At 43.7% G+C, this 10,651-nt stretch overlaps 1 protein-coding gene across 1 annotated transcript in view; it reads left to right on the top strand.

The window, feature by feature from the left end:
* The window catches only part of LOC137641410 (UDP-glucosyltransferase 2-like), a 140,545-nt gene that overhangs the window by 92,982 nt on the left and 36,912 nt on the right, over window positions 1–10,651 (top strand). The window lies entirely within an intron of this gene.

Here is a 10,651-nt window from a genome sequence, read left to right as displayed (position 1 = left end):
GGGCTGTGATCCTCCCATCAAGCAATAATTCCTAGCAGTGATTCTAATTCTCTTTTCACGTGGGCTGTGCTTCCTCCCATCAAGCAATAATTCCTAGCAGTGATTCCTAATTCTCCTTTCGCGTGGGCTGTGCTTCCTCCCATCAAGCAATAATTCCTAGCAGTGATTCCTACTTCTCCGTTTCGCGTGGGCTGTGCTTCCTCCCATCAAGCAATAATTCCTAGCAGTGATTCTAACTTCTCCGTTTCACGTGGGCTGTGCTTCCTCCCATCAAGCAATAATTCCTAGCAGTGATTCTAATTCTCCGTTTCGCATGGGCTGTGCTTCCTCCCATCAAGCAATAATTCCTAGCAGTGATTCCTACTTCTCCGTTTCACGTGGGCTGTGCTTCCTCCCATCAAGCAATAATTCCTAGCAGTGATTCCTACTTCTCCGTTTCACGTGGGCTGTGCTTCCTCCCATCAAGCAATAATTCCTAGCAGTGATTCCTACTTCTCCTTTCACTGGGCTGTGCTTCCTCCCATCAAGCAATAATTCCTAGCAGTGATTCCTACTTCTCCTTTCACATGGGCTGTGCTTCCTCCCATCAAGCAATAATTCCTAGCAGTGATTCCTACTTCTCCGTTTCACATGGGCTGTGCTTCCTCCCATCAAGCAATAATTCCTAGCAGTGATTCCTACTTCTCCGTTCACATGGGCTGTGCTTCCTTTCACATGGGCTGTGCTCCTCATCGAGCAATAATTACTAGCAGTGATTCCTACTTCTCCGTTTCACGTGGGCTGTGCTTCTCCCATCAAGCAATAATTCCTAGCAGTGATTCTACTTCTCCGTTTCACGTGGGCTGTGCTTCCTCCCATCAAGCAATAATTCCTAGCAGTGATTCCTACTTCTCCGTTTCACGTGGGCTGTGCTTCCTCCCATCAAGCAATAATCCTAGCAGTGATTCCTACTTCTCCGTTTCACGTGGGCTGTGCTTCCTCCCATCAAGCAATAACTCCTAGCAGTGATTCCTACTTCTCCGTTTCACGTGGGCTGTGCTTCCTCCCATCAAGCAATAATTCCTAGCAGTGATTCCTACTTCTCCGTTTCACGTGGGCTGTGCTTCCTCCCATCAAGCAATAATTCCTAGCAGTGATTCCTACTTCTCCGTTTCACGTGGGCTGTGCATCCTCCCATCAAGCAATAATTCCTAGCAGTGATTCCTACTTCTCCGTTTCACGTGGGCTGTGCTTCCTCCCATCAAGCAATAATTCCTAGCAGTGATTCTACTCTCCGTTTCACGTGGGCTGTGCTTCCTCCCATCAAGCAATAATTCCTAGCAGTGATTCCTACTTCTCCGTTTCACGTGGGCTGTGCTTCCTCCCATCAAGCAATAATTCCTAGCAGTGATTCCTACTTCTCCTTTTCACGTGGCTGTGCTTCCTCCCATCAAGCAATAATTCCTAGCAGTGATTCCTACTTCTCCTTTCACGTGGGCTGTGCTTCCTCCCATCAAGCAATAATTCCTAGCAGTGATTCCTACTTCTCCGTTTCACATGGGCCGTGCTTCCTCCCATCAAGCAATAATTCCTAGCAGTGATTCCTACTTCTCCGTTTCACATGGGCTGTGCTTCCTTTCACATGGGCTGTGCTTCCTCCCATCAAGCAATAATTCCTAGCAGTGGTTCCTACTTCTCCGTTTCACGTGGGCTGGTGCTTCCTCCCATCAAGCAATAATTCCTAGCAGTGATTCCTACTTCTCCGTTTCACGTGGGCTGTGCTTCCTCCCATCAAGCAATAATTCCTAGCAGTGATTCCTACTTCTCCGTTTCACATGGGCTGTGCTTCCTTTCACATGGGCTGTGCTTCCTCCCATCAAGCAATAATTCCTAGCAGTGATTGCTAATTCTCCGTTTCACGTGGGCTGTGCTTCCTCCCATCAAGCAATAATTCCTAGCAGTGATTCCTACTTCTCCGTTTCACGTGGGCTGTGCTTCCTCCCATCAAGCAATAATTCCTAGCAGTGATTCCTACTTCTCCGTTTCACGTGGGCTGTGCTTCCTCCCATCAAGCAATAATTCCTAGCAGTGATTCCTACTTCTCCGTTTCACGTGGGCTGTGCTTCCTCCCATCAAGCAATAATTCCTAGCAGTGATTCCTACTTCTCCGTTTCACGTGGGCTGTGCTTCCTCCCATCAAGCAATAATTCCTAGCAGTGATTGCTAATTCTCCGTTTCACGCGGGCTGTGCTTCCTCCCATCAAGCAATAATTCCTAGCAGTGATTCCTAATTCTCCGTTTCACGTGGGCTGTGCTTCCTCCCATCAAGCAATAATTCCTAGCAGTGATTCCTACTTCTCCGTTTCACGCGGGCTGTGCTTCCTCCCATCAAGCAATAATTCCTAGCAGTGATTCCTAATTCACCATTTCACGTGGGCTGTGCTTCCTCCCATCAAGCAATAATTCCTAGCAGTGATTGCTAATTCTCCGTTTCACGTGGGCTGTGCTTCCTCCCATCAAGCAATAATTCCTAGCAGCGATTGCTAATTCTCCGTTTCACGTGGGCTGTGCTTCCTCCCATCAAGCAATAATTCCTAGCAGTGATTGCTAATTCTCCATTTCACGTGGGCTGTGCATCCTCCCATCAAGCAATAATTCCTAGCAGTGATTGCTAATTCTCCGTTTCACGCGGGCTGTGCATCCTCCCATCAAGCAATAATTCCTAGCAGTGATTCCTAATTCTCCGTTTCACATGGGCCGTGCTTCCTCCCATCAAGCAATAATTCCTAGCAGTGATTCCTACTTCTCCGTTTCACATGGGCTGTGCTTCCTTTCACATGGGCTGTGCTTCCTCCCATCGAGCAATAATTCCTAGCAGTGTTTCCTACTTCGTTTCACATGGGCTGTGCTTCCTCCCATCGAGCAATAATTCCTAGCAGTGTTTCCTACTTCGTTTCACATGGGCTGTGCTTCCTCCCATCGAGCAATAATTCCTAGCAGTGTTTCCTACTTCGTTTCACATGGGCTGTGCTTCCTCCCATCGAGCAATAATTCCTAGCAGTGGTTCCTGCTTCCCCGTTTCACATGGGCTGTGCTTCCTCCATCGAGCAATAATTCCTAGCAGTGTTTCCTACTTCGTTCCACATGGGCTGTGCTTCCTCCCATCAAGCAATAATTCTTGCAGTGATTCCTACTTCTCCGTTTCACGTGGGTTGTGCTTCCTCCCATCAAGTAATAATTCCTGATTGTTTTGACCAAAACCAGGATGTTGGACTTACAATCCGCCATTCCTCCTTTGAAAGAAGGAGGTCCTCTTCATGGCAGTGTAGGAGTCGTGCTTTTACCACCAAGGCCAAGGGTGACAGGGGAGAGCTACGGCGAGTGTGTGTGTAAAAAAAAAAATAAATAAATAATGCTGTGTATTTAAACTACAGTATTTATATGCTTGAACATGATACGGCAGTTTTAGCGGCTGGCTTTATAATTGTGTACTTCGCCTTTGTGCGTGTGTTTTTCTGTCTTTTTTTTAAAGAGAGAGAGAGGAGAGAGAGAGAGAGAGAGAGAGAGGAGAGAGAGGAGAGAGAGAGAGAGATGTGTTTAGAATGTTAAACACATGTTCAAATCTAATTGCATCATAGCTGGATGACCAAAATGTTATTAAAGATGATTGCTACACATGTTGCAACCAACAAATCGTGTTTAAAGATTTGAAGGCTGCTCATGAATGGCAGAGGCAAAGGACAGTGCCATTGCCCTATCAAGCAGGGCAGTGCCCTAGAGACTGACCATAGCTACATATGATCAGCCCCCAAGCCCCCTCTCCACCCAAGCTGAGACCAAGAGGGCCAGGCAATGGCTGCTGATGACTCAGCAGATAGATTTACAGGCTCCCCCAAACCCCGTATTCTTAGCTCACAAGGATTGTGAGGTTGCAGTGACCTAATAAACTAACGAGTTTGAGCGGAACTCTAATCCCAGTCAGGGACGTTACCACATCGGCCACCCCAACCTCGATTGTGAGTTCTAGAGCTTTCAGATCTACAACCCCAAGATTGTATAACAAGCCTCTATAACAAGTTCCCATCTACAACCCCAAGATTGTATAACAAGTTTCCATCTACAACCCCAAGATTGTATAACAAGCCTCTATAACAAGTTTCCATCTACAACCCCAAGATTGTATAACAAGCTTCTATAACATGTTCCCATCTACAACCCCGAGATTGTATAAAAAGCTTCTATAACAAGTTCCCATCTACAATCCCAAGTTTGTATAACAAGCTTCTATAACAAGTTCCCATCTACAACCCCGAGATTGTATACCAAGCTTCTATAACAAGTTCCCACATGACATCAGAAGCCTTGATGACATCAGAATGACTGAGGATGTAAAAACCTCTTCAAGTTGTTGAAGGCTTTTTGCTCGTGAGATGCTATGACTACGTGGATTTGAAAATGAACGCTGATTACGCCATACGATACTCTTGAGACTTAGGAACGAGGAACTTGTAGATCCTGTAGACTGTGTAGGGCACAGGATTACAAAAGCAGAAACAGAAGTGATGCGAAAATTGCATGATTCACACACACTTTTCTCTTTGGAAGAGTTGACGCTTGTACGAGACTAAACACTCACAGACTAACAATTTTTTTATAAGTAAATTAACAGTTTCGTTAATAAATGATCACTCATTTTTTGTAGACTAACAATTTTTTTCTAGTAATTTAACTATTTAGTTAAGAAATACTATCTCATTTTTTTTCTCTTTGGAAGAGTTGATGTTGTACAAGACTGAACACTCACAGACTAACAATATTTTATAGATAATTTAACAATTTCGTTAATAATTACTAGTAGTATTAGTATTATTACTGGCTGGAAAATGATGATGATACAAGCTACGACCCTAGTTGGAAAAGCAGGATACTATATGCCCAGGGGCTCCAACAGGGAAAATAGCCCAGTTAGGAAAGGAAACAAGGAAAAAAAATATTTTAAGAGTAAAAACATTAAAATGAATATCTCCTATTTAAACTATAAAAACTTTTAACAAGAAGAAGAGAAATAAAATAAAATAGTGTAACAAAAGGGTACCCTCAAGCAAAAGGGTACCTGAAACATTCTTAGCTATAAGTGAAAGTAATAATGTACCTTGAATTATTCTATACTAAAAACATAAAAAAATATATATGAACTTAATAGAGCGCAGACCTCCGCCGCAGCAGCTTATTTCTCGATCTTTTGCTCGACCTTTGACCTTGACCACCAAAATCTGAAAAATAACTGGAGGGGAACTTAGTGGAGCGCAGACCTCCCTCCGCAGCAGCTTATTTCTCGATCTTTTGCTCGACCTTTGACCTTGACCACCAAAATTTAAAAAATAACTGGAGGGGAACTTAGTGGAGCGCAGACCTCCCTCCGCAGCAGCTTATTTCTCGATCTTTTGCTCGACCTTTGACCTTGACCACCAAAATCTAAAAAAATAACTGGAGGGGAACTTAGTGGAGCGCAGACCTCCCTCCGCAGCAGCTTATTTCTCGATCTTTTGCTCGACCTTTGACCTTGACCACCAAAATCTAAAAAATAACTGGAGGGGAACTTAGTGGAGCGCAGACCTCCCTCCGCAGCAGCTTATTTCTCGATCTTTTGCTCGACCTTTGACCTTGACCCACCAAAATTTAAAAAATAACTGGAGGGGAACTTAGTGGAGCGCAGACCTCCCTCCGCAGCAGCTTATTTCTCGATCTTTTGCTCGACCTTTGACCTTGACCCACCAAAATTTAAAAAATAACTAGAGGGGAACTTAGTAGAGCGCAGACCTCCCTCCGCAGCAGCTTATTTCTCGATCTTTTGCTCGACCTTTGACCTTGACCCACCAAAATTTAAAAAATAACTAGAGGGGAACTTAGTAGAGCGCAGACCTCCCTCCGCAGCAGCTTATTTCTCGATCTTTTGCTCGACCTTTGACCTTGACCACCAAAATCTAAAAAATAACTGGAGGGGAACTTAGTGGAGCGCAGACCTCCCTCCGCAGCAGCTTATTTCTCGATCTTTTGCTCGACCTTTGACCTTGACCCACCAAAATCTAAAAAATAACTGGAGGGGAACTTAGTGGAGCGCAGACCTCCCTCCGCAGCAGCTTATTTCTCGATCTTTTGCTCGACCTTTGACCTTGACCCACCAAAATTTAAAAAATAACTGGAGGGGAACTTAGTGGAGCGCAGACCTCCCTCCGCAGCAGCTTATTTCTCGATCTTTTGCTCGACCTTTGACCTTGACCACCAAAATCTAAAAAATAACTGGAGGGGAACTTAGTGGAGCGCAGACCTCCCTCCGCAGCAGCTTATTTCTCGATCTTTTGCTCGACCTTTGACCTTGACCACCAAAATCTAAAAAATAACTGGAGGGGAACTTAGTGGAGCGCAGACCTCCCTCCGCAGCAGCTTATTTCTCGATCTTTTGCTCGACCTTTGACCTTGACCACCAAAATCTAAAAAAATAACTGGAGGGGAACTTAGTGGAGCGCAGACCTCCCTCCGCAGCAGCTTATTTCTCGATCTTTTGCTCGACCTTTGACCTTGACCCACCAAAATTTAAAAAATAACTGGAGGGGAACTTAGTGGAGCGCAGACCTCCCTCCGCAGCAGCTTATTTCTCGATCTTTTGCTCGACCTTTGACCTTGACCACCAAAATCTAAAAAAATAACTGGAGGGGAACTTAGTGGAGCGCAGACCTCCCTCCGCAGCAGCTTATTTCTCGATCTTTTGCTCGACCTTTGACCTTGACCACCAAAATCTAAAAAAATAACTGGAGGGGAACTTAGTGGAGCGCAGACCTCCCTCCGCAGCAGCTTATTTCTCGATCTTTTGCTCGACCTTTGACCTTGACCACCAAAATCTAAAAAATAACTGGAGGGGAACTTAGTGGAGCGCAGACCTCCCTCCGCAGCAGCTTATTTCTCGATCTTTTGCTCGACCTTTGACCTTGACCACCAAAATCTAAAAAAATAACTGGAGGGGAACTTAGTGGAGCGCAGACCTCCCTCCGCAGCAGCTTATTTCTCGATCTTTTGCTCGACCTTTGACCTTGACCACCAAAATCTAAAAGAATAACTGGAGGGGAACTTAGTGGAGCGCAGACCTCCCTCCGCAGCAGCTTATTTCTCGATCTTTTGCTCGACCTTTGACCTTGACCACCAAAATCTAAAAGAATAACTGGAGGGGAACTTAGTGGAGCGCAGACCTCCCTCCGCAGCAGCTTATTTCTCGATCTTTTGCTCGACCTTTGACCTTGACCACCAAAATCTAAAAAAATAACTGGAGGGGAACTTAGTGGAGCGCAGACCTCCCTCCGCAGCAGCTTATTTCTCGATCTTTTGCTCGACCTTTGACCTTGACCACCAAAATCTAAAAAAATAACTGGAGGGGAACTTAGTGGAGCGCAGACCTCCCTCCGCAGCAGCTTATTTCTCGATCTTTTGCTCGACCTTTGACCTTGACCACCAAAATCTAAAAAAATAACTGGAGGGGAACTTAGTGGAGCGCAGACCTCCCTCCGCAGCAGCTTATTTCTCGATCTTTTGCTCGACCTTTGACCTTGACCCACCAAAATTTAAAAAATAACTAGAGGGGAACTTAGTAGAGCGCAGACCTCCCTCCGCAGCAGCTTATTTCTCGATCTTTTGCTCGACCTTTGACCTTGACCCACCAAAATTTAAAAAATAACTAGAGGGGAACTTAGTAGAGCGCAGACCTCCCTCCGCAGCAGCTTATTTCTCGATCTTTTGCTCGACCTTTGACCTTGACCACCAAAATCTAAAAAATAACTGGAGGGGAACTTAGTGGAGCGCAGACCTCCCTCCGCAGCAGCTTATTTCTCGATCTTTTGCTCGACCTTTGACCTTGACCACCAAAATCTAAAAAATAACTGGAGGGGAACTTAGTGGAGCGCAGACCTCCCTCCGCAGCAGCTTATTTCTCGATCTTTTGCTCGACCTTTGACCTTGACCCACCAAAATCTAAAAAATAACTGGAGGGGAACTTAGTGGAGCGCAGACCTCCCTCCGCAGCAGCTTATTTCTCGATCTTTTGCTCGACCTTTGACCTTGACCCACCAAAATCTAAAAAATAACTGGAGGGGAACTTAGTAGAGCGCAGACCTCCCTCCGCAGCAGCTTATTTCTCGATCTTTTGCTCGACCTTTGACCTTGACCCACCAAAATTTAAAAAATAACTGGAGGGGAACTTAGTAGAGCGCAGACCTCCCTCCGCAGCAGCTTATTTCTCGATCTTTTGCTCGACCTTTGACCTTGACCACCAAAATCTAAAAAATAACTGGAGGGGAACTTAGTAGAGCGCAGACCTCCCTCCGCAGCAGCTTATTTCTCGATCTTTTGCTCGACCTTTGACCTTGACCCACCAAAATTTAAAAAATAACTGGAGGGGAACTTAGTAGAGCGCAGACCTCCGCCGCAGCAGCTTATTTCTCGATCTTTTGCTCGACCTTTGACCTTGACCACCAAAATCTAAAAAATAACTGGAGGGGAACTTAGTAGAGCGCAGACCTCCCTCCGCAGCAGCTTATTTCTCGATCTTTTGCTCGACCTTTGACCTTGACCACCAAAATCTAAAAAATAACTGGAGGGGAATTTAGTAGAGCGCAGACCTCCCTCCGCAGCAGCTTATTTCTCGATCTTTTGCTCGACCTTTGACCTTGACCACCAAAATCTAAAAAATAACTGGAGGGGAACTTAGTGGAGCGCAGACCTCCGCCGCAGCAGCTTATTTCTCGATCTTTTGCTCGACCTTTGACCTTGACCCACCAAAATTTAAAAAATAACTAGAGGGGAACTTAGTAGAGCGCAGACCTCCCTCCGCAGCAGCTTATTTCTCGATCTTTTGCTTGACCTTTGACCTTGACCACCAAAATCTAAAAAATAACTGGAGGGGAACTTAGTGGAGCGCAGACCTCCCTCCGCAGCAGCTTATTTCTCGATCTTTTGCTCGACCTTTGACCTTGACCACCAAAATCTAAAAAATAACTGGAGGGGAACTTAGTAGAGCGCAGACCTCCCTCCGCAGCAGCTTATTTCTCGATCTTTTGCTCGACCTTTGACCTTGACCACCAAAATCTAAAAAATAACTGGAGGGGAACTTAGTAGAGCGCAGACCTCCCTCCGCAGCAGCTTATTTCTCGATCTTTTGCTCGACCTTTGACCTTGACCACCAAAATCTAAAAAATAACTGGAGGGGAACTTAGTAGAGCGCAGACCTCCGCCGCAGCAGCTTATTTCTCGATCTTTTGCTCGACCTTTGACCTTGACCCACCAAAATTTAAAAAATAACTAGAGGGGAACTTAGTAGAGCGCAGACCTCCCTCCGCAGCAGCTTATTTCTCGATCTTTTGCTCGACCTTTGACCTTGACCACCAAAATCTAAAAAATAACTGGAGGGGAACTTAGTGGAGCGCAGACCTCCCTCCGCAGCAGCTTATTTCTCGATCTTTTGCTCGACCTTTGACCTTGACCACCAAAATCTAAAAAATAACTGGAGGGGAACTTAGTGGAGCGCAGACCTCCCTCCGCAGCAGCTTATTTCTCGATCTTTTGCTCGACCTTTGACCTTGACCCACCAAAATTTAAAAAATAACTAGAGGGGAACTTAGTAGAGCGCAGACCTCCCTCCGCAGCAGCTTATTTCTCGATCTTTTGCTCGACCTTTGACCTTGACCACCAAAATCTAAAAAATAACTGGAGGGGAACTTAGTAGAGCGCAGACCTCCCTCCGCAGCAGCTTATTTCTCGATCTTTTGCTCGACCTTTGACCTTGACCTACCAAAATTAAATTACTGCCAGCTATTTACATATCAGTTAATCCCTGCAAGTTTCATTGCGATCAAAATTGTGGCCAGGAAGCTGTTCACAAACAAACACACACACACAAACAAGGGGGTAAAACATAACCTCCTTCCAACTTCTTAATTAAAAGCAATAATTTACGTAATTAAAAGCAATAATTTACGTCGCATTTTGTAAATAATTAAATCTTATATATATATATATATATATATATATATATATATATATATATATATATATATATACATATATGTATATATATACATACATACATACATATATATATATATATATATATATATATATATATATATATATATATATATATATATATATATATATTGAAAATAACATTACCATATCTTGAAAAGAAAATGTATCCCTATAATTTTTATACACGAATATTTTTAGCATAATTCCAAGGATAGCGAAAGACGGCAGCGTTGTAAAGTGCTGAGTCATAATTCAATGATTATCTTGTTATGGGAAGTATAAGGACTCCTGCAGGCACACACAAGGACCCTTAAGTTACGCCGTGCCTTGCTTGAAAGCATTGTTTAGTTGTACTGTATATGTACAGCAGGGGCATTTTTAGTATCCGTAGAAATTTTGAGTGTGCGCATATTTTATGTACTTCATTTATATATATATATATATATATATATATATATATATATATATATATATATATATATATATATATATATATATATATGTATATATATATACATCAGAATGTCTATTTGTTTATATATATATATATATATATATATATTTATATATATATATATATTTATATATATATATATATATA

Source organism: Palaemon carinicauda, chromosome 5 (assembly GCF_036898095.1).
Source record: "Palaemon carinicauda isolate YSFRI2023 chromosome 5, ASM3689809v2, whole genome shotgun sequence".
NCBI lineage: Eukaryota > Metazoa > Arthropoda > Malacostraca > Decapoda > Palaemonidae > Palaemon > Palaemon carinicauda.
This window is presented reverse-complemented; position numbering and strand designations above follow the sequence as displayed.